Source organism: Labrus mixtus, unplaced genomic scaffold (genome assembly GCF_963584025.1).
Source record: "Labrus mixtus unplaced genomic scaffold, fLabMix1.1 SCAFFOLD_27, whole genome shotgun sequence".
In the NCBI taxonomy this organism is placed as follows: domain Eukaryota; kingdom Metazoa; phylum Chordata; class Actinopteri; order Labriformes; family Labridae; genus Labrus; species Labrus mixtus.
This window is the reverse complement of record NW_026870316.1, coordinates 1353416-1378898: the sequence shown is the minus strand read 5'-3', so window position 1 is coordinate 1378898 and position 25483 is coordinate 1353416.

The window sequence follows — 25483 nt, the reverse complement described above, 5'->3', positions numbered from 1 at the left end:
AAAGTTGAAAATTTTCATGAAGAAATTCGGCTTCAAAAAAGGTGAAAATTTTCATGAAATATTTGGGCTTCAAAAAAGTTGAAAATTTTCATGAAGTATTTGGGCTTCAAAAAAGTTGAAAATTTTCATGAAGTATTTCGGATTCAAAAAAGGTGAAAATTTTCATGAAATATTTCGGCTTTAAAAAAGTCGACCATTTTCATGAAGTATTTCAGCTTCAAAAAAGTTGAACATTTTCATGAAAAGATTTCGGCTTCAAAAAAGTTGAACATTTTCATGAAGTATTTCGGATTAAAAAAGTTGAAAATTTTCACGACAGGATTTCGGTTTTAAAAAAGTCGACCATTTTCATGAAGTATTTCAGATTCAAAAAAGTTGAACATTTTCATGAAAACATTTCAGTTCCAAAAAAGTCGACCATTTTCATGAAGTATTTCAGCTTCAAAAAAGTTGAACATTTTCACGAAAAGATTTCGGCTTCAAAAAAGTTGAAAATTTTCATGAAGTATTTCGGCTTCAAAAAAGTCGAAAATTTTCATGAAAGAATTTCAGCTTCAAAACAGTTGAACATTTTCGTGAAAAGATTTCGGCTTCAAAAAAGTTGAAAATTTTCATGAAGTATTTCGGCTAGAAAAAAGTTGAAAATTTTCATGAACAAATTCGGCTTCAAAAAAGGTGAAAATTTTCATGAAATATTTGGGCCTCAAAAAAGTTGAACATTTTCATGAAGTATTTGGGCTTCAAAAAAGTTGAAAATTTTCATGAAGTATTTCGGATTCAAAAAAGGTGAAAATTTTCATGAAATATTTCAGCTTCAAAAAAGTTGAACATTTTCATGAAGTATTTCGGATTAAAAAAGTTGAAAATTTTCACGACAGGATTTCGGTTTTAAAAAAGTCGACCATTTTCATGAAGTATTTCAGATTCAAAAAAGTTGAACATTTTCATGAAAACATTTCAGTTCCAAAAAAGTCGACCATTTTCATGAAGTATTTCAGCTTCAAAAAAGTTGAACATTTTCACGAAAAGATTTCGGCTTCAAAAAAGTTGAAAATTTTCATGAAGTATTTCGGCTTCAAAAAAGTCGAAAATTTTCATGAAAGAATTTCAGCTTCAAAACAGTTGAACATTTTCGTGAAAAGATTTCGGCTTCAAAAAAGTTGAAAATTTTCATGAAGTATTTCGGCTAGAAAAAAGTTGAAAATTTTCATGAACAAATTCGGCTTCAAAAAAGGTGAAAATTTTCATGAAATATTTGGGCCTCAAAAAAGTTGAAAATTTTCATGAAGTATTTGGGCTTCAAAAAAGTTGAAAATTTTCATGAAATATTTCAGCTTCAAAAAAGTTGAACATTTTCATGAAGTATTTCAGCTTCAAAAAAGTTGAACATTTTCATGAAAAGATTTCGGCTTCAAAAAAGTTGAACATTTTCATGAAGTATTTCGGATTAAAAAAGTTGAAAATTATCACGACAGGATTTCGGTTTTAAAAAAGTCGACCATTTTCATGAAGTATTTCAGATTCAAAAAAGTTGAACATTTTCATGAAAACATTTCGGCTTCAAAAAAGTTGAAAATTTTCATGAAGTATTTCGGATTCAAAAAAGTTGAAAATTTTCATGAAAAGATTTCGGCTTCAAAAAAGTTGAAAATTTTCATGAAGTATTTCAGATTCAAAAAAGTTGAAAATTTTCATGACAGTATTTCGGCTTCAAAAAAGTTGAACATTTTCATGACAGTATTTCGGCTTCAAAAAAGTTGAAAATTTTCATGAAGTATTTCGGCTTCAAAAAAGTTGAAAATTTTCACGACAGGATTTCGGCTTTAAAAAATTTGAAAATTTTCATGAAGTATTTCAGATTCAAAAAAGTTGAAAATTTTCACGACAGGATTTCGGCTTTAAAAAAGTCGACCATTTTCATGAAGTATTTCAGCTTCAAAAAAGTTGAACATTTTCATGAAAAGATTTCGGCTTCAAAAAAGTCGAAAATTTTCATGAAGAAATTCGGCTTCAAAAAAGGTGAAAATTTTCATGAAATATTTGGGCTTCAAAAAAGTTGAAAATTTTCATGAAGTATTTGGGCTTCAAAAAAGTTGAAAATTTTCATGAAGTATTTCGGATTCAAAAAAGGTGAAAATTTTCATGAAATATTTCGGCTTTAAAAAAGTCGACCATTTTCATGAAGTATTTCAGCTTCAAAAAAGTTGAACATTTTCATGAAAAGATTTCGGCTTCAAAAAAGTTGAACATTTTCATGAAGTATTTCGGATTAAAAAAGTTGAAAATTTTCACGACAGGATTTCGGTTTTAAAAAAGTCGACCATTTTCATGAAGTATTTCAGATTCAAAAAAGTTGAACATTTTCATGAAAACATTTCAGTTCCAAAAAAGTCGACCATTTTCATGAAGTATTTCAGCTTCAAAAAAGTTGAACATTTTCACGAAAAGATTTCGGCTTCAAAAAAGTTGAAAATTTTCATGAAGTATTTCGGCTTCAAAAAAGTCGAAAATTTTCATGAAAGAATTTCAGCTTCAAAACAGTTGAACATTTTCGTGAAAAGATTTCGGCTTCAAAAAAGTTGAAAATTTTCATGAAGTATTTCGGCTAGAAAAAAGTTGAAAATTTTCATGAACAAATTCGGCTTCAAAAAAGGTGAAAATTTTCATGAAGTATTTGGGCTTCAAAAAAGTTGAAAATTTTCATGAAATATTTCAGCTTCAAAAAAGTTGAACATTTTCATGAAGTATTTCAGCTTCAAAAAAGTTGAACATTTTCATGAAAAGATTTCGGCTTCAAAAAAGTTGAACATTTTCATGAAGTATTTCGGATTAAAAAAGTTGAAAATTTTCACGACAGGATTTCGGTTTTAAAAAAGTCGACCATTTTCATGAAGTATTTCAGATTCAAAAAAGTTGAACATTTTCATGAAAACATTTCGGCTTCAAAAAAGTTGAAAATTTTCATGAAGTATTTCGGATTCAAAAAAGTTGAAAATTTTCATGAAAAGATTTCGGCTTCAAAAAAGTTGAAAATTTTCATGAAGTATTTCAGATTCAAAAAAGTTGAAAATTTTCATGACAGTATTTCGGCTTCAAAAAAGTTGAACATTTTCATGACAGTATTTCGGCTTCAAAAAAGTTGAAAATTTTCATGAAGTATTTCGGCTTCAAAAAAGTTGAAAATTTTCACGACAGGATTTCGGCTTTAAAAAATTTGAAAATTTTCATGAAGTATTTCAGATTCAAAAAAGTTGAAAATATTCACGACAGGATTTCGGCTTTAAAAAAGTCGACCATTTTCATGAAAGAATTTCAGCTTCAAAACAGTTGAACATTTTCGTGAAAAGATTATCGGCTTCAAAAAAGTTGAAAATTTTCATGAAGAAATTCGGCTTCAAAAAAGGTGAAAATTTTCATGAAATATTTGGGCTTCAAAAAAGTTGAAAATTTTCATGAAGTATTTGGGCTTCAAAAAAGTTGAAAATTTTCATGAAGTATTTCGGATTCAAAAAAGGTGAAAATTTTCATGAAATATTTCGGCTTTAAAAAAGTCGACCATTTTCATGAAGTATTTCAGCTTCAAAAAAGTTGAACATTTTCACGAAAAGATTTCGGCTTCAAAAAAGTTGAAAATTTTCATGAAGTATTTCGGCTTCAAAAAAGTCGAAAATTTTCATGAAAGAATTTCAGCTTCAAAACAGTTGAACATTTTCGTGAAAAGATTTCGGCTTCAAAAAAGTTGAAAATTTTCATGAAGTATTTCGGCTAGAAAAAAGTTGAAAATTTTCATGAACAAATTCGGCTTCAAAAAAGGTGAAAATTTTCATGAAATATTTGTCCTCAAAAAAGTTGAAAATTTTCATGAAGTATTTGGGCTTCAAAAAAGTTGAAAATTTTCATGAAATATTTCAGCTTCAAAAAAGTTGAACATTTTCATGAAGTATTTCAGCTTCAAAAAAGTTGAACATTTTCATGAAAAGATTTCGGCTTCAAAAAAGTCGAAAATTTTCATGAAAGAAATTCGGCTTCAAAAAAGTTGTCGCAAGGGGGGGGTTTTTCGTCTTTTTTCAACTTTTTCTTAAGGGGGGGGTGGGTCAATTGAAAATATTCATGAAGAAATTCGGCTTCAAAAAAGTTGAAAATTTTCATGAAGTATTTGGGCTTCAAAAAAGTTGAAAATTTTCATGAAGTATTTGGGCTTCAAAAAAGTTGACAATGTTCATGAAGTATTTGGGCTTCAAAAAAGTTGAAAATTTTCATGAAATATTTCAGCTTCAAAAAAGTTGAACATTTTCATGAAGTATTTCAGCTTCAAAAAAGTTGAAAATTTTCATGAAGTATTTCGGCTAGAAAAAAGTTGAAAATTTTCATGAAGAAATTCGGCTTCAAAAAAGGTGAAAATTTTCATGAAATATTTGGGCTTCAAAAAAGTTGAAAATTTTCATGAAGTATTTGGGCTTCAAAAAAGTTGAACATTTTCATGATGTATTTCAGCTTCAAAAAAGTTGAACATTTTCATGAAAAGATTTCGGCTTCAAAAAAGTTGAACATTTTCATGAAGTATTTCGGATTAAAAAAGTTGAAAATTTTCACGACAGGATTTCGGTTTTAAAAAAGTCGACCATTTTCATGAAGTATTTCAGATTCAAAAAAGTTGAACATTTTCATGAAAACATTTCAGTTCCAAAAAAGTCGACCATTTTCATGAAGTATTTCAGCTTCAAAAAAGTTGAACATTTTCACGAAAAGATTTCGGCTTCAAAAAAGTTGAAAATTTTCATGAAGTATTTCGGCTTCAAAAAAGTCGAAAATTTTCATGAAAGAATTTCAGCTTCAAAACAGTTGAACATTTTCGTGAAAAGATTTCGGCTTCAAAAAAGTTGAAAATTTTCATGAAGTATTTCGGCTAGAAAAAAGTTGAAAATTTTCATGAACAAATTCGGCTTCAAAAAAGGTGAAAATTTTCATGAAATATTTGTCCTCAAAAAAGTTGAAAATTTTCATGAAGTATTTGGGCTTCAAAAAAGTTGAAAATTTTCATGAAATATTTCAGCTTCAAAAAAGTTGAACATTTTCATGAAGTATTTCAGCTTCAAAAAAGTTGAACATTTTCATGAAAAGATTTCGGCTTCAAAAAAGTTGAACATTTTCATGAAGTATTTCGGATTAAAAAAGTTGAAAATTTTCACGACAGGATTTCGGTTTTAAAAAAGTCGACCATTTTCATGAAGTATTTCAGATTCAAAAAAGTTGAACATTTTCATGAAAACATTTCGGCTTCAAAAAAGTTGAAAATTTTCATGAAGTATTTCGGATTCAAAAAAGTTGAAAATTTTCATGAAAAGATTTCGGCTTCAAAAAAGTTGAAAATTTTCATGAAGTATTTCAGATTCAAAAAAGTTGAAAATTTTCATGACAGTATTTCGGCTTCAAAAAAGTTGAACATTTTCATGACAGTATTTCGGCTTCAAAAAAGTTGAAAATTTTCACGACAGGATTTCGGCTTTAAAAAATTTGAAAATTTTCATGAAGTATTTCAGATTCAAAAAAGTTGAAAATTTTCACGACAGGATTTCGGCTTTAAAAAAGTCGACCATTTTCATGAAGTATTTCAGCTTCAAAAAAGTTGAACATTTTCATGAAAAGATTTCGGCTTCAAAAAAGTCGAAAATTTTCATGAAAGAATTTCAGCTTCAAAACAGTTGAACATTTTCGTGAAAAGATTATCGGCTTCAAAAAAGTTGAAAATTTTCATGAAGAAATTCGGCTTCAAAAAAGGTGAAAATTTTCATGAAATATTTGGGCTTCAAAAAAGTTGAAAATTTTCATGAAGTATTTGGGCTTCAAAAAAGTTGAAAATTTTCATGAAGTATTTCGGATTCAAAAAAGGTGAAAATTTTCATGAAATATTTCGGCTTTAAAAAAGTCGACCATTTTCATGAAGTATTTCAGCTTCAAAAAAGTTGAACATTTTCATGAAAAGATTTCGGCTTCAAAAAAGTTGAACATTTTCATGAAGTATTTCGGATTAAAAAAGTTGAAAATTTTCACGACAGGATTTCGGTTTTAAAAAAGTCGACCATTTTCATGAAGTATTTCAGATTCAAAAAAGTTGAACATTTTCATGAAAACATTTCAGTTCCAAAAAAGTCGACCATTTTCATGAAGTATTTCAGCTTCAAAAAAGTTGAACATTTTCACGAAAAGATTTCGGCTTCAAAAAAGTTGAAAATTTTCATGAAGTATTTCGGCTTCAAAAAAGTCGAAAATTTTCATGAAAGAATTTCAGCTTCAAAACAGTTGAACATTTTCGTGAAAAGATTTCGGCTTCAAAAAAGTTGAAAATTTTCATGAAGTATTTCGGCTAGAAAAAAGTTGAAAATTTTCATGAACAAATTCGGCTTCAAAAAAGGTGAAAATTTTCATGAAATATTTGGGCCTCAAAAAAGTTGAACATTTTCATGAAGTATTTGGGCTTCAAAAAAGTTGAAAATTTTCATGAAGTATTTCGGATTCAAAAAAGGTGAAAATTTTCATGAAATATTTCAGCTTCAAAAAAGTTGAACATTTTCATGAAGTATTTCGGATTAAAAAAGTTGAAAATTTTCACGACAGGATTTCGGTTTTAAAAAAGTCGACCATTTTCATGAAGTATTTCAGATTCAAAAAAGTTGAACATTTTCATGAAAACATTTCAGTTCCAAAAAAGTCGACCATTTTCATGAAGTATTTCAGCTTCAAAAAAGTTGAACATTTTCACGAAAAGATTTCGGCTTCAAAAAAGTTGAAAATTTTCATGAAGTATTTCGGCTTCAAAAAAGTCGAAAATTTTCATGAAAGAATTTCAGCTTCAAAACAGTTGAACATTTTCGTGAAAAGATTTCGGCTTCAAAAAAGTTGAAAATTTTCATGAAGTATTTCGGCTAGAAAAAAGTTGAAAATTTTCATGAACAAATTCGGCTTCAAAAAAGGTGAAAATTTTCATGAAATATTTGGGCCTCAAAAAAGTTGAAAATTTTCATGAAGTATTTGGGCTTCAAAAAAGTTGAAAATTTTCATGAAATATTTCAGCTTCAAAAAAGTTGAACATTTTCATGAAGTATTTCAGCTTCAAAAAAGTTGAACATTTTCATGAAAAGATTTCGGCTTCAAAAAAGTTGAACATTTTCATGAAGTATTTCGGATTAAAAAAGTTGAAAATTATCACGACAGGATTTCGGTTTTAAAAAAGTCGACCATTTTCATGAAGTATTTCAGATTCAAAAAAGTTGAACATTTTCATGAAAACATTTCGGCTTCAAAAAAGTTGAAAATTTTCATGAAGTATTTCGGATTCAAAAAAGTTGAAAATTTTCATGAAAAGATTTCGGCTTCAAAAAAGTTGAAAATTTTCATGAAGTATTTCAGATTCAAAAAAGTTGAAAATTTTCATGACAGTATTTCGGCTTCAAAAAAGTTGAACATTTTCATGACAGTATTTCGGCTTCAAAAAAGTTGAAAATTTTCATGAAGTATTTCGGCTTCAAAAAAGTTGAAAATTTTCACGACAGGATTTCGGCTTTAAAAAATTTGAAAATTTTCATGAAGTATTTCAGATTCAAAAAAGTTGAAAATTTTCACGACAGGATTTCGGCTTTAAAAAAGTCGACCATTTTCATGAAGTATTTCAGCTTCAAAAAAGTTGAACATTTTCATGAAAAGATTTCGGCTTCAAAAAAGTCGAAAATTTTCATGAAGAAATTCGGCTTCAAAAAAGGTGAAAATTTTCATGAAATATTTGGGCTTCAAAAAAGTTGAAAATTTTCATGAAGTATTTGGGCTTCAAAAAAGTTGAAAATTTTCATGAAGTATTTCGGATTCAAAAAAGGTGAAAATTTTCATGAAATATTTCGGCTTTAAAAAAGTCGACCATTTTCATGAAGTATTTCAGCTTCAAAAAAGTTGAACATTTTCATGAAAAGATTTCGGCTTCAAAAAAGTTGAACATTTTCATGAAGTATTTCGGATTAAAAAAGTTGAAAATTTTCACGACAGGATTTCGGTTTTAAAAAAGTCGACCATTTTCATGAAGTATTTCAGATTCAAAAAAGTTGAACATTTTCATGAAAACATTTCAGTTCCAAAAAAGTCGACCATTTTCATGAAGTATTTCAGCTTCAAAAAAGTTGAACATTTTCACGAAAAGATTTCGGCTTCAAAAAAGTTGAAAATTTTCATGAAGTATTTCGGCTTCAAAAAAGTCGAAAATTTTCATGAAAGAATTTCAGCTTCAAAACAGTTGAACATTTTCGTGAAAAGATTTCGGCTTCAAAAAAGTTGAAAATTTTCATGAAGTATTTCGGCTAGAAAAAAGTTGAAAATTTTCATGAACAAATTCGGCTTCAAAAAAGGTGAAAATTTTCATGAAGTATTTGGGCTTCAAAAAAGTTGAAAATTTTCATGAAATATTTCAGCTTCAAAAAAGTTGAACATTTTCATGAAGTATTTCAGCTTCAAAAAAGTTGAACATTTTCATGAAAAGATTTCGGCTTCAAAAAAGTTGAACATTTTCATGAAGTATTTCGGATTAAAAAAGTTGAAAATTTTCACGACAGGATTTCGGTTTTAAAAAAGTCGACCATTTTCATGAAGTATTTCAGATTCAAAAAAGTTGAACATTTTCATGAAAACATTTCGGCTTCAAAAAAGTTGAAAATTTTCATGAAGTATTTCGGATTCAAAAAAGTTGAAAATTTTCATGAAAAGATTTCGGCTTCAAAAAAGTTGAAAATTTTCATGAAGTATTTCAGATTCAAAAAAGTTGAAAATTTTCATGACAGTATTTCGGCTTCAAAAAAGTTGAACATTTTCATGACAGTATTTCGGCTTCAAAAAAGTTGAAAATTTTCATGAAGTATTTCGGCTTCAAAAAAGTTGAAAATTTTCACGACAGGATTTCGGCTTTAAAAAATTTGAAAATTTTCATGAAGTATTTCAGATTCAAAAAAGTTGAAAATTTTCACGACAGGATTTCGGCTTTAAAAAAGTCGACCATTTTCATGAAGTATTTCAGCTTCAAAAAAGTTGAACATTTTCATGAAAAGATTTCGGCTTCAAAAAAGTCGAAAATTTTCATGAAGAAATTCGGCTTCAAAAAAGGTGAAAATTTTCATGAAATATTTGGGCTTCAAAAAAGTTGAAAATTTTCATGAAGTATTTGGGCTTCAAAAAAGTTGAAAATTTTCATGAAGTATTTCGGCTTCAAAAAAGTCGAAAATTTTCATGAAAGAATTTCAGCTTCAAAACAGTTGAACATTTTCGTGAAAAGATTTCGGCTTCAAAAAAGTTGAAAATTTTCATGAAGTATTTCGGCTAGAAAAAAGTTGAAAATTTTCATGAACAAATTCGGCTTCAAAAAAGGTGAAAATTTTCATGAAATATTTGGGCCTCAAAAAAGTTGAACATTTTCATGAAGTATTTGGGCTTCAAAAAAGTTGAAAATTTTCATGAAGTATTTCGGATTCAAAAAAGGTGAAAATTTTCATGAAATATTTCAGCTTCAAAAAAGTTGAACATTTTCATGAAGTATTTCGGATTAAAAAAGTTGAAAATTTTCACGACAGGATTTCGGTTTTAAAAAAGTCGACCATTTTCATGAAGTATTTCAGATTCAAAAAAGTTGAACATTTTCATGAAAACATTTCAGTTCCAAAAAAGTCGACCATTTTCATGAAGTATTTCAGCTTCAAAAAAGTTGAACATTTTCACGAAAAGATTTCGGCTTCAAAAAAGTTGAACATTTTCATGAAGTATTTCGGCTTCAAAAAAGTCGAAAATTTTCATGAAAGAATTTCAGCTTCAAAACAGTTGAACATTTTCGTGAAAAGATTTCGGCTTCAAAAAAGTTGAAAATTTTCATGAAGTATTTCGGCTAGAAAAAAGTTGAAAATTTTCATGAACAAATTCGGCTTCAAAAAAGGTGAAAATTTTCATGAAATATTTGGGCCTCAAAAAAGTTGAAAATTTTCATGAAGTATTTGGGCTTCAAAAAAGTTGAAAATTTTCATGAAATATTTCAGCTTCAAAAAAGTTGAACATTTTCATGAAGTATTTCAGCTTCAAAAAAGTTGAACATTTTCATGAAAAGATTTCGGCTTCAAAAAAGTTGAACATTTTCATGAAGTATTTCGGATTAAAAAAGTTGAAAATTTTCACGACAGGATTTCGGTTTTAAAAAAGTCGACCATTTTCATGAAGTATTTCAGATTCAAAAAAGTTGAACATTTTCATGAAAACATTTCGGCTTCAAAAAAGTTGAAAATTTTCATGAAGTATTTCGGATTCAAAAAAGTTGAAAATTTTCATGAAAAGATTTCGGCTTCAAAAAAGTTGAAAATTTTCATGACAGTATTTCGGCTTCAAAAAAGTTGAACATTTTCATGACAGTATTTCGGCTTCAAAAAAGTTGAAAATTTTCATGAAGTATTTCGGCTTCAAAAAAGTTGAAAATTTTCACGACAGGATTTCGGCTTTAAAAAATTTGAAAATTTTCATGAAGTATTTCAGATTCAAAAAAGTTGAAAATTTTCACGACAGGATTTCGGCTTTAAAAAAGTCGACCATTTTCATGAAGTATTTCAGCTTCAAAAAAGTTGAACATTTTCATGAAAAGATTTCGGCTTCAAAAAAGTCGAAAATTTTCATGAAGAAATTCGGCTTCAAAAAAGGTGAAAATTTTCATGAAATATTTGGGCTTCAAAAAAGTTGAAAATTTTCATGAAGTATTTGGGCTTCAAAAAAGTTGAAAATTTTCATGAAGTATTTCGGATTCAAAAAAGGTGAAAATTTTCATGAAATATTTCGGCTTTAAAAAAGTCGACCATTTTCATGAAGTATTTCAGCTTCAAAAAAGTTGAACATTTTCATGAAAAGATTTCGGCTTCAAAAAAGTTGAACATTTTCATGAAGTATTTCGGATTAAAAAAGTTGAAAATTTTCACGACAGGATTTCGGTTTTAAAAACGTCGACCATTTTCATGAAGTATTTCAGATTCAAAAAAGTTGAACATTTTCATGAAAACATTTCAGTTCCAAAAAAGTCGACCATTTTCATGAAGTATTTCAGCTTCAAAAAAGTTGAACATTTTCACGAAAAGATTTCGGCTTCAAAAAAGTTGAAAATTTTCATGAAGTATTTCGGCTTCAAAAAAGTCGAAAATTTTCATGAAAGAATTTCAGCTTCAAAACAGTTGAACATTTTCGTGAAAAGATTTCGGCTTCAAAAAAGTTGAAAATTTTCATGAAGTATTTCGGCTAGAAAAAAGTTGAAAATTTTCATGAACAAATTCGGCTTCAAAAAAGGTGAAAATTTTCATGAAATATTTGGGCCTCAAAAAAGTTGAACATTTTCATGAAGTATTTGGGCTTCAAAAAAGTTGAAAATTTTCATGAAGTATTTCGGATTCAAAAAAGGTGAAAATTTTCATGAAATATTTCAGCTTCAAAAAAGTTGAACATTTTCATGAAGTATTTCGGATTAAAAAAGTTGAAAATTTTCACGACAGGATTTCGGTTTTAAAAAAGTCGACCATTTTCATGACGTATTTCAGTTTCAAAAAAGTTGAACATTTTCATGAAAACATTTCGGCTTCAAAAAAGTTGAAAATTTTCATGAAGTATTTCGGATTCAAAAAAGTTGAAAATTTTCATGAAATATTTCGGCTTCAAAAAAGTTGAAAATTTTCATGAAGTATTTCAGATTCAAAAAAGTTGAAAATTTTCATGACAGTATTTCGGCTTCAAAAAAGTTGAACATTTTCATGACAGTATTTCGGCTTCAAAAAAGTTGAAAATTTTCATGAAGTATTTCGGCTAGAAAAAAGTTGAAAATTTTCATGAAGAAATTCGGCTTCAAAAAAGGTGAAAATTTTCATGAAATATTTGGGCTTCAAAAAAGTTGAAAATTTTCATGAAGTATTTGGGCTTCAAAAAATTTGAAAATTTTCATGAAGTATTTCGGATTCAAAAAAGGTGAAAATTTTCATGAAATATTTCGGCTTTAAAAAAGTCGACCATTTTCATGAAGTATTTCAGCTTCAAAAAAGTTGAACATTTTCATGAAAAGATTTCGGCTTCAAAAAAGTTGAACATTTTCATGAAGTATTTCGGATTAAAAAAGTTGAAAATTTTCACGACAGGATTTCGGTTTTAAAAAAGTCGACCATTTTCATGAAGTATTTCAGATTCAAAAAAGTTGAACATTTTCATGAAAACATTTCAGTTCCAAAAAAGTCGACCATTTTCATGAAGTATTTCAGCTTCAAAAAAGTTGAACATTTTCACGAAAAGATTTCGGCTTCAAAAAAGTTGAAAATTTTCATGAAGTATTTCGGCTTCAAAAAAGTCGAAAATTTTCATGAAAGAATTTCAGCTTCAAAACAGTTGAACATTTTCGTGAAAAGATTTCGGCTTCAAAAAAGTTGAAAATTTTCATGAAGTATTTCGGCTAGAAAAAAGTTGAAAATTTTCATGAACAAATTCGGCTTCAAAAAAGGTGAAAATTTTCATGAAATATTTGGGCCTCAAAAAAGTTGAACATTTTCATGAAGTATTTGGGCTTCAAAAAAGTTGAAAATTTTCATGAAGTATTTCGGATTCAAAAAAGGTGAAAATTTTCATGAAATATTTCAGCTTCAAAAAAGTTGAACATTTTCATGAAGTATTTCGGATTAAAAAAGTTGAAAATTTTCACGACAGGATTTCGGTTTTAAAAAAGTCGACCATTTTCATGAAGTATTTCAGATTCAAAAAAGTTGAACATTTTCATGAAAACATTTCGGCTTCAAAAAAGTTGAAAATTTTCATGAAGTATTTCGGATTCAAAAAAGTTGAAAATTTTCATGAAATATTTCGGCTTCAAAAAAGTTGAAAATTTTCATGAAGTATTTCAGATTCAAAAAAGTTGAAAATTTTCATGACAGTATTTCGGCTTCAAAAAAGTTGAACATTTTCATGACAGTATTTCGGCTTCAAAAAAGTTGAAAATTTTCATGAAGTATTTCGGCTAGAAAAAAGTTGAAAATTTTCATGAAGAAATTCGGCTTCAAAAAAGGTGAAAATTTTCATGAAATATTTGGGCTTCAAAAAAGTTGAAAATTTTCATGAAGTATTTGGGCTTCAAAAAATTTGAAAATTTTCATGAAGTATTTTGGATTCAAAAAAGGTGAAAATTTTCATGAAATATTTCAGCTTCAAAAAAGTTGAACATTTTCATGAAGTATTTCAGCTTCAAAAAAGTTGAACATTTTCATGAAAAGATTTCGGCTTCAAAAAAGTTGAACATTTTCATGAAGTATTTCGGATTAAAAAAGTTGAAAATTTTCACGACAGGATTTCGGTTTTAAAAAAGTCGACCATTTTCATGAAGTATTTCAGATTCAAAAAAGTTGAACATTTTCATGAAAACATTTCGGCTTCAAAAAAGTTGAAAATTTTCATGAAAAGATTTCGGCTTCAAAAAAGTTGAAAATTTTCATGAAGTATTTCAGATTCATAAAAGTTGAAAATTTTCATGACAGTATTTCGGCTTCAAAAAAGTTGAACATTTTCATGACAGTATTTCGGCTTCAAAAAAGTTGAAAATTTTCATGAAGTATTTCGGCTTCAAAAAAGTTGAACATTTTCACGACAGGATTTCGGCTTTAAAAAAGTTGAAAATTTTCATGAAGTATTTCAGATTCAAAAAAGTTGAAAATTTTCACGACAGGATTTCGGCTTTAAAAAAGTCGACCATTTTCATGAAGTATTTCAGCTTCAAAAAAGTTGAACATTTTCATGAAAAGATTTCGGCTTCAAAACAGTTGAACATTTTCGTGAAAAGATTTCGGCTTCAAAAAAGTTGAAAATTTTCATGAAGTATTTCGGCTAGAAAAAAGTTGAAAATTTTCATGAAGAAATTCGGCTTCAAAAAAGGTGAAAATTTTCATGAAATATTTGGGCTTCAAAAAAGTTGAAAATTTTCATGAAGTATTTGGGCTTCAAAAAAGTTGAAGATTTTCATGAAGTATTTCGGATTCAAAAAAGGTGAAAATTTTCATGAAATATTTCGGCTTCAAAAAAGGTGAAAATTTTCATGAAATATTTGGGCTTCAAAAAAGTTGAAAATTTTCATGAAGTATTTGGGCTTCAAAAAAGTTGAAAATTTTCATGAAGTATTTCGGATTCAAAAAAGGTGAAAATTTTCATGAAATATTTCGGCTTTAAAAAAGTCGACCATTTTCATGAAGTATTTCAGCTTCAAAAAAGTTGAACATTTTCATGAAAAGATTTCGGCTTCAAAAAAGTTGAAAATTTTCATGAAGTATTTGGGCTTCAAAAAAGTTCAAAATTTTCATGAAGTATTTCGGATTCAAAAAAGGTGAAAATTTTCATGAAATATTTCAGCTTCAAAAAAGTTGAACATTTTCATGAAGTATTTCAGCTTCAAAAAAGTTGAACATTTTCATGAAAAGATTTCGGCTTCAAAAAAGTTGAACATTTTCATGAAGTATTTCGGATTAAAAAAGTTGAAAATTTTCACGACAGGATTTCGGTTTTAAAAAAGTCGACCATTTTCATGAAGTATTTCAGATTCAAAAAAGTTGAACATTTTCATGAAAACATTTCGGCTTCAAAAAAGTTGAAAATTTTCATGAAGTATTTCGGCTTCAAAAAAGTCGAAAATTTTCATGAAAGAATTTCAGCTTCAAAACAGTTGAACATTTTCGTGAAAAGATTTCGGCTTCAAAAAAGTTGAAAATTTTCATGAAGTATTTCGGCTAGAAAAAAGTTGAAAATTTTCATGAACAAATTCGGCTTCAAAAAAGGTGAAAATTTTCATGAAATATTTGGGCCTCAAAAAAGTTGAACATTTTCATGAAGTATTTGGGCTTCAAAAAAGTTGAAAATTTTCATGAAGTATTTCGGATTCAAAAAAGGTGAAAATTTTCATGAAATATTTCAGCTTCAAAAAAGTTGAACATTTTCATGAAGTATTTCGGATTAAAAAAGTTGAAAATTTTCACGACAGGATTTCGGTTTTAAAAAAGTCGACCATTTTCATGAAGTATTTCAGATTCAAAAAAGTTGAACATTTTCATGAAAACATTTCGGCTTCAAAAAAGTTGAAAATTTTCATGAAGTATTTCGGATTCAAAAAAGTTGAAAATTTTCATGAAATATTTCGGCTTCAAAAAAGTTGAAAATTTTCATGAAGTATTTCAGATTCAAAAAAGTTGAAAATTTTCATGACAGTATTTCGGCTTCAAAAAAGTTGAACATTTTCATGACAGTATTTCGGCTTCAAAAAAGTTGAAAATTTTCATGAAGTATTTCGGCTAGAAAAAAGTTGAAAATTTTCATGAAGAAATTCGGCTTCAAAAAAGGTGAAAATTTTCATGAAATATTTGGGCTTCAAAAAAGTTGAAAATTTTCATGAAGTATTTGGGCTTCAAAAAATTTGAAAATTTTCATGAAGTATTTTGGATTCAAAAAAGGTGAAAATTTTCATGAAATATTTCAGCTTCAAAAAAGTTGAACATTTTCATGAAGTATTTCAGCTTCAAAAAAGTTGAACATTTTCATGAAAAGATTTCGGCTTCAAAAAAGTTGAACATTTTCATGAAGTATTTCGGATTAAAAAAGTTGAAAATTTTCACGACAGGATTTCGGTTTTAAAAAAGTCGACCATTTTCATGAAGTATTTCAGATTCAAAAAAGTTGAACATTTTCATGAAAACATTTCGGCTTCAAAAAAGTTGAAAATTTTCATGAAAAGATTTCGGCTTCAAAAAAGTTGAAAATTTTCATGAAGTATTTCAGATTCATAAAAGTTGAAAATTTTCATGACAGTATTTCGGCTTCAAAAAAGTTGAACATTTTCATGACAGTATTTCGGCTTCAAAAAAGTTGAAAATTTTCATGAAGTATTTCGGCTTCAAAAAAGTTGAACATTTTCACGACAGGATTTCGGCTTTAAAAAAGTTGAAAATTTTCATGAAGTATTTCAGATTCAAAAAAGTTGAAAATTTTCACGACAGGATTTCGGCTTTAAAAAAGTCGACCATTTTCATGAAGTATTTCAGCTTCAAAAAAGTTGAACATTTTCATGAAAAGATTTCGGCTTCAAAACAGTTGAACATTTTCGTGAAAAGATTTCGGCTTCAAAAAAGTTGAAAATTTTCATGAAGTATTTCGGCTAGAAAAAAGTTGAAAATTTTCATGAAGAAATTCGGCTTCAAAAAAGGTGAAAATTTTCATGAAATATTTGGGCTTCAAAAAAGTTGAAAATTTTCATGAAGTATTTGGGCTTCAAAAAAGTTGAAGATTTTCATGAAGTATTTCGGATTCAAAAAAGGTGAAAATTTTCATGAAATATTTCGGCTTCAAAAAAGGTGAAAATTTTCATGAAATATTTGGGCTTCAAAAAAGTTGAAAATTTTCATGAAGTATTTGGGCTTCAAAAAAGTTGAAAATTTTCATGAAGTATTTCGGATTCAAAAAAGGTGAAAATTTTCATGAAATATTTCGGCTTTAAAAAAGTCGACCATTTTCATGAAGTATTTCAGCTTCAAAAAAGTTGAACATTTTCATGAAAAGATTTCGGCTTCAAAAAAGTTGAAAATTTTCATGAAGTATTTGGGCTTCAAAAAAGTTCAAAATTTTCATGAAGTATTTCGGATTCAAAAAAGGTGAAAATTTTCATGAAATATTTCAGCTTCAAAAAAGTTGAACATTTTCATGAAGTATTTCAGCTTCAAAAAAGTTGAACATTTTCATGAAAAGATTTCGGCTTCAAAAAAGTTGAACATTTTCATGAAGTATTTCGGATTAAAAAAGTTGAAAATTTTCACGACAGGATTTCGGTTTTAAAAAAGTCGACCATTTTCATGAAGTATTTCAGATTCAAAAAAGTTGAACATTTTCATGAAAACATTTCGGCTTCAAAAAAGTTGAAAATTTTCATGAAGTATTTCGGATTCAAAAAAGTTGAAAATTTTCATGAAAAGATTTCGGCTTCAAAAAAGTTGAAAATTTTCATGAAGTATTTCAGATTCAAAAAAGTTGAAAATTTTCATGACAGTATTTCGGCTTCAAAAAAGTTGAACATTTTCATGACAGTATTTCGGCTTCAAAAAAGTTGAAAATTTTCATGAAGTATTTCGGCTTCAGAAAAGTTGAAAATTTTCACGACAGGATTTCGGCTTTAAAAAAGTTGAACATTTTCATGAAGTATTTCAGATTCAAAAAATTTGAAAATTTTCACGACAGGATTTCGGCTTTAAAAAAGTCGACCATTTTCATGAAGTATTTCAGCTTCAAAAAAGTTTAAAATTTTCATGAAGTATTTCGGATTCAAAAAAGGTGAAAATTTTCATGAAATATTTCAGCTTCAAAAAAGTTGAACATTTTCATGAAGTATTTCAGCTTCAAAAAAGTTGAACATTTTCATGAAAAGATTTCGGCTTCAAAAAAGTTGAACATTTTCATGAAGTATTTCGGATTAAAAAAGTTGAAAATTTTCACGACAGGATTTCGGTTTTAAAAAAGTCGACCATTTTCATGAAGTATTTCAGATTCAAAAAAGTTGAACATTTTCATGAAAACATTTCGGCTTCAAAAAAGTTGAAAATTTTCATGAAGTATTTCGGATTCAAAAAAGTTGAAAATTTTCATGAAAAGATTTCGGCTTCAAAAAAGTTGAAAATTTTCATGAAGTATTTCAGATTCAAAAAAGTTGAAAATTTTCATGACAGTATTTCGGCTTCAAAAAAGTTGAACATTTTCATGACAGTATTTCGGCTTCAAAAAAGTTGAAAATTTTCATGAAGTATTTCGGCTTCAGAAAAGTTGAAAATTTTCACGACAGGATTTCGGCTTTAAAAAAGATGAACATTTTCATGAAGTATTTCAGATTCAAAAAATTTGAAAATTTTCACGACAGGATTTCGGCTTTAAAAAAGTCGACCATTTTCATGAAGTATTTCAGCTTCAAAAAAGTTGAAAATTTTCATGAAGTATTTCGGATTCAAAAAAGGTGAAAATTGTCATGAAATATTTCAGCTTCAAAAAAGTTGAACATTTTCATGAAGTATTTCAGCTTCAAAAAAGTTGAACATTTTCATGAAAAGATTTCGGCTTCAAAAAAGTTGAACATTTTCATGAAGTATTTCGGATTAAAAAAGTTGAAAATTTTCACGACAGGATTTCGGTTTTAAAAAAGTCGACCATTTTCATGAAGTATTTCAGATTCAAAAAAGTTGAACATTTTCATGAAAACATTTCGGCTTCAAAAAAGTTGAAAATTTTCATGAAGTATTTCGGCTTCAGAAAAGTTGAAAATTTTCACGACAGGATTTCGGCTTTAAAAAAGTTGAACATTTTCATGAAGTATTTCAGATTCAAAAAATTTGAAAATTTTCACGACAGGATTTCGGCTTTAAAAAAGTCGACCATTTTCATGAAGTATTTCAGCTTCAAAAAAGTTGAAAATTTTCATGAAGTATTTCGGATTCAAAAAAGGTGAAAATTTTCATGAAATATTTCAGCTTAAAAAAAAGTTGAACATTTACATGAAGTATTTCAGCTTCAAAAAAGTTGAACATTTTCATGAAAAGATTTCGGCTTCAAAAAAGTTGAACATTTTCATGAAGTATTTCGGATTAAAAAAGTTGAAAATTTTCACGACAGGATTTCGGTTTTAAAAAAGTCGACCATTTTCATGAAGTATTTCAGATTCAAAAAAGTTGAACATTTTCATGAAAACATTTCGGCTTCAAAAAAGTTGAAAATTTTCATGACAGTATTTCGGCTTCAAAAAAGTTGAACATTTTCATGACAGTATTTCGGCTTCAAAAAAGTTGAAAATTTTCATGAAGTATTTCGGCTAGAAAAAAGTTGAAAATTTTCATGAAGAAATTCGGCTTCAAAAAAGGTGAAAATTTTCATGAAATATTTGGGCTTCAAAAAAGTTGAAAATTTTCATGAAGTATTTGGGTTTCAAAAAATTTGAAAATTTTCATGAAGTATTTTGGATTCAAAAAAGGTGAAAATTTTCATGAAATATTTCAGCTTCAAAAAAGTTGAACATTTTCATGAAGTATTTCAGCTTCAAAAAAGTTGAACATTTTCATGAAAAGATTTCGGCTTCAAAAAAGTTGAACATTTTCATGAAGTATTTCGGATTAAAAAAGTTGAAAATTTTCATGAAGTATTTCGGCTAGAAAAAAGTTGAAAATTTTCATGAAGAAATTCGGCTTCAAAAAAGGTGAAAATTTTCATGAAATATTTGGGCTTCAAAAAAGTTGAAAATTTTCATGAAGTATTTGGGCTTCAAAAAAGTTGAAGATTTTCATGAAGTATTTCGGATTCAAAAAAGGTGAAAATTTTCATGAAATATTTCGGCTTCAAAAAAGGTGAAAATTTTCATGAAATATTTGGGCTTCAAAAAAGTTGAAAATTTTCATGAAGTATTTGGGCTTCAAAAAAGTTGAAAATTTTCATGAAGTATTTCGGATTCAAAAAAGGTGAAAATTTTCATGAAATATTTCGGCTTTAAAAAAGTCGACCATTTTCATGAAGTATTTCAGCTTCAAAAAAGTTGAACATTTTCATGAAAAGATTTCGGCTTCAAAAAAGTTGAAAATTTTCATGAAGTATTTGGGCTTCAAAAAAGTTCAAAATTTTCATGAAGTATTTCGGATTCAAAAAAGGTGAAAATTTTCATGAAATATTTCAGCTTCAAAAAAGTTGAACATTTTCATGAAGTATTTCAGCTTCAAAAAAGTTGAACATTTTCATGAAAAGATTTCGGCTTCAAAAAAGTTGAACATTTTCATGAAGTATTTCGGATTAAAAAAGTTGAAAATTTTCACGACAGGATTTCGGTTTTAAAAAAGTCGACCATTTTCATGAAGTATTTCAGATTCAAAAAAGTTGAACATTTTCATGAAAACATTTCGGCTTCAAAAAAGTTGAAAATTTTCATGAAGTATTTCGGATTCAAAAAAGTTGAAAATTTTCATGAAAAGATTTCGGCTTCAAAAAAGTTGAAAATTTTCATGAAGTATTTCAGATTCAAAAAAGTTGAAAATTTTCATGACAGTATTTCGGCTTCAAAAAAGTTGAACATTTTCATGACAGTATTTCGGCTTCAAAAAAGTTGAAAATTTTCATGAAGTATTTCGGCTTCAGAAAAGTTGAAAATTTTCACGACAGGATTTCGGCTTTAAAAAAGTTGAACATTTTCATGAAGTATTTCAGATTCAAAAAATTTGAAAATTTTCACGACAGGATTTCGGCTTTAAAAAAGTCGACCATTTTCATGAAGTATTTCAGCTTCAAAAAAGTTTAAAATTTTCATGAAGTATTTCGGATTCAAAAAAGGTGAAAATTTTCATGAAATATTTCAGCTTCAAAAAAGTTGAACATTTTCATGAAGTATTTCAGCTTCAAAAAAGTTGAACATTTTCATGAAAAGATTTCGGCTTCAAAAAAGTTGAACATTTTCATGAAGTATTTCGGATTAAAAAAGTTGAAAATTTTCACGACAGGATTTCGGTTTTAAAAAAGTCGACCATTTTCATGAAGTATTTCAGATTCAAAAAAGTTGAACATTTTCATGAAAACATTTCGGCTTCAAAAAAGTTGAAAATTTTCATGAAGTATTTCGGATTCAAAAAAGTTGAAAATTTTCATGAAAAGATTTCGGCTTCAAAAAAGTTGAAAATTTTCATGAAGTATTTCAGATTCAAAAAAGTTGAAAATTTTCATGACAGTATTTCGGCTTCAAAAAAGTTGAACATTTTCATGACAGTATTTCGGCTTCAAAAAAGTTGAAAATTTTCATGAAGTATTTCGGCTTCAGAAAAGTTGAAAATTTTCACGACAGGATTTCGGCTTTAAAAAAGATGAACATTTTCATGAAGTATTTCAGATTCAAAAAATTTGAAAATTTTCACGACAGGATTTCGGCTTTAAAAAAGTCGACCATTTTCATGAAGTATTTCAGCTTCAAAAAAGTTGAAAATTTTCATGAAGTATTTCGGATTCAAAAAAGGTGAAAATTGTCATGAAATATTTCAGCTTCAAAAAAGTTGAACATTTTCATGAAGTATTTCAGCTTCAAAAAAGTTGAACATTTTCATGAAAAGATTTCGGCTTCAAAAAAGTTGAACATTTTCATGAAGTATTTCGGATTAAAAAAGTTGAAAATTTTCACGACAGGATTTCGGTTTTAAAAAAGTCGACCATTTTCATGAAGTATTTCAGATTCAAAAAAGTTGAACATTTTCATGAAAACATTTCGGCTTCAAAAAAGTTGAAAATTTTCATGAAGTATTTCGGCTTCAGAAAAGTTGAAAATTTTCACGACAGGATTTCGGCTTTAAAAAAGTTGAACATTTTCATGAAGTATTTCAGATTCAAAAAATTTGAAAATTTTCACGACAGGATTTCGGCTTTAAAAAAGTCGACCATTTTCATGAAGTATTTCAGCTTCAAAAAAGTTGAAAATTTTCATGAAGTATTTCGGATTCAAAAAAGGTGAAAATTTTCATGAAATATTTCAGCTTAAAAAAAAGTTGAACATTTACATGAAGTATTTCAGCTTCAAAAAAGTTGAACATTTTCATGAAAAGATTTCGGCTTCAAAAAAGTTGAACATTTTCATGAAGTATTTCGGATTAAAAAAGTTGAAAATTTTCACGACAGGATTTCGGTTTTAAAAAAGTCGACCATTTTCATGAAGTATTTCGGATTCAAAAAAGTTGAAAATTTTCATGAAAAGATTTCGGCTTCAAAAAAGTTGAAAATTTTCATGAAGTATTTCAGATTCATAAAAGTTGAAAATTTTCATGACAGTATTTCGGCTTCAAAAAAGTTGAACATTTTCATGACAGTATTTCGGCTTCAAAAAAGTTGAAAATTTTCATGAAGTATTTCGGCTTCAAAAAAGTTGAACATTTTCACGACAGGATTTCGGCTTTAAAAAAGTTGAACATTTTCATGAAGTATTTCAGATTCAAAAAATTTGAAAATTTTCACGACAGGATTTCGGCTTTAAAAAAGTCGACCATTTTCATGAAGTATTTCAGCTTCAAAAAAGTTGAAAATTTTCATGAAGTATTTCGGATTCAAAAAAGGTGAAAATTTTCATGAAATATTTCAGCTTAAAAAAAAGTTGAACATTTACATGAAGTATTTCAGCTTCAAAAAAGTTGAACATTTTCATGAAAAGATTTCGGCTTCAAAAAAGTTGAACATTTTCATGAAGTATTTCGGATTAAAAAAGTTGAAAATTTTCACGACAGGATTTCGGTTTTAAAAAAGTCGACCATTTTCATGAAGTATTTCAGATTCAAAAAAGTTGAACATTTTCATGAAAACATTTCGGCTTCAAAAAAGTTGAAAATTTTCATGACAGTATTTCGGCTTCAAAAAAGTTGAACATTTTCATGACAGTATTTCGGCTTCAAAAAAGTTGAAAATTTTCATGAAGTATTTCGCTTAGAAAAAAGTTGAAAATTTTCATGAAGAAATTCGGCTTCAAAAAAGGTGAAAATTTTCATGAAATATTTGGGCTTCAAAAAAGTTGAAAATTTTCATGAAGTATTTGGGCTTCAAAAAATTTGAAAATTTTCATGAAGTATTTTGGATTCAAAAAAGGTGAAAATTTTCATGAAATATTTCAGCTTCAAAAAAGTTGAACATTTTCATGAAGTATTTCAGCTTCAAAAAAGTTGAACATTTTCATGAAAAGATTTCGGCTTCAAAAAAGTTGAACATTTTCATGAAGTATTTCGGATTAAAAAAGTTGAAAATTTTCACGACAGGATTTCGGTTTTAAAAAAGTCGACCATTTTCATGAAGTATTTCAGATTCAAAAAAGTTGAACATTTTCATGAAAACATTTCGGCTTCAAAAAAGTTGAAAATTTTCATGAAGTATTTCGGATTCAAAAAAGTTGAAAATTTTCATGAAAAGATTTCGGCTTCAAAAAAGTTGAAAATTTTCATGAAGTATTTCAGATTCATAAAAGTTGAAAATTTTCATGACAGTATTTCGGCTTCAAAAAAGTTGAACATTTTCATGACAGTATTTCGGCTAGAAAAAAGTTGAAAATTTTCATGAAGAAATTCGGCTTCAAAAAAGGTGAAAATTTTCATGAAATATTTGGGCTTCAAAAAAGTTGAAAATTTTCATGAAGTATTTGGGTTTCAAAAAAGTTGAAGATTTTCATGAAGTATTTCGGATTCAAAAAAGGTGAAAATTTTCATGAAATATTTCGGCTTCAAAAAAGGTGAAAATTTTCATGAAATATTTGGGCTTCAAAAAAGTTGAAAATTTTCATGAAGTATTTGGGCTTCAAAAAAGTTGAAAATTTTCATGAAGTATTTCGGATTCAAAAAAGGTGAAAATTTTCATGAAATATTTCGGCTTTAAAAAAGTCGACCATTTTCATGAAGTATTTCAGCTTCAAAAAAGTTGAACATTTTCATGAAAAGATTTCGGCTTCAAAAAAGTTGAAAATTTTCATGAAGTATTTGGGCTTCAAAAAAGTTCAAAATTTTCATGAAGTATTTCGGATTCAAAAAAGGTGAAAATTTTCATGAAATATTTCAGCTTCAAAAAAGTTGAACATTTTCATGAAGTATTTCAGCTTCAAAAAAGTTGAACATTTTCATGAAAAGATTTCGGCTTCAAAAAAGTTGAACATTTTCATGAAGTATTTCGGATTAAAAAAGTTGAAAATTTTCACGACAGGATTTCGGTTTTAAAAAAGTCGACCATTTTCATGAAGTATTTCAGATTCAAAAAAGTTGAACATTTTCATGAAAACATTTCGGCTTCAAAAAAGTTGAAAATTTTCATGAAGTATTTCGGATTCAAAAAAGTTGAAAATTTTCATGAAAAGATTTCGGCTTCAAAAAAGTTGAAAATTTTCATGAAGTATTTCAGATTCAAAAAAGTTGAAAATTTTCATGACAGTATTTCGGCTTCAAAAAAGTTGAACATTTTCATGACAGTATTTCGGCTTCAAAAAAGTTGAAAATTTTCATGAAGTATTTCGGCTTCAGAAAAGTTGAAAATTTTCACGACAGGATTTCGGCTTTAAAAAAGTTGAACATTTTCATGAAGTATTTCAGATTCAAAAAATTTGAAAATTTTCACGACAGGATTTCGGCTTTAAAAAAGTCGACCATTTTCATGAAGTATTTCAGCTTCAAAAAAGGTGAAAATTTTCATGAAATATTTCAGCTTCAAAAAAGTTGAACATTTTCATGAAGTATTTCAGCTTCAAAAAAGTTGAACATTTTCATGAAAAGATTTCGGCTTCAAAAAAGTTGAACATTTTCATGAAGTATTTCGGATTAAAAAAGTTGAAAATTTTCACGACAGGATTTCGTTTTTAAAAAAGTCGACCATTTTCATGAAGTATTTCAGATTCAAAAAAGTTGAACATTTTCATGAAAACATTTCGGCTTCAAAAAAGTTGAAAATTTTCATGAAGTATTTCGGATTCAAAAAAGGTGAAAATTTTCATGAAATATTTCAGCTTAAAAAAAAGTTGAACATTTACATGAAGTATTTAAGCTTCAAAAAAGTTGAACATTTTCATGAAAAGATTTCGGCTTCAAAAAAGTTGAACATTTTCATGAAGTATTTCGGATTAAAAAAGTTGAAAATTTTCACGACAGGATTTCGGTTTTAAAAAAGTCGACCATTTTCATGAAGTATTTCGGATTCAAAAAAGTTGAAAATTTTCATGAAAAGATTTCGGCTTCAAAAAAGTTGAAAATTTTCATGAAGTATTTCAGATTCATAAAAGTTGAAAATTTTCATGACAGTATTTCGGCTTCAAAAAAGTTGAACATTTTCATGACAGTATTTCGGCTAGAAAAAAGTTGAAAATTTTCATGAAGAAATTCGGCTTCAAAAAAGGTGAAAATTTTCATGAAATATTTGGGCTTCAAAAAAGTTGAAAATTTTCATGAAGTATTTGGGTTTCAAAAAAGTTGAAGATTTTCATGAAGTATTTCGGATTCAAAAAAGGTGAAAATTTTCATGAAATATTTCGGCTTCAAAAAAGGTGAAAATTTTCATGAAATATTTGGGCTTCAAAAAAGTTGAAAATTTTCATGAAGTATTTGGGCTTCAAAAAAGTTGAAAATTTTCATGAAGTATTTCGGATTCAAAAAAGGTGAAAATTTTCATGAAATATTTCGGCTTTAAAAAAGTCGACCATTTTCATGAAGTATTTCAGCTTCAAAAAAGTTGAACATTTTCATGAAAAGATTTCGGCTTCAAAAAAGTTGAAAATTTTCATGAAGTATTTGGGCTTCAAAAAAGTTCAAAATTTTCATGAAGTATTTCGGATTCAAAAAAGGTGAAAATTTTCATGAAATATTTCAGCTTCAAAAAAGTTGAACATTTTCATGAAGTATTTCAGCTTCAAAAAAGTTGAACA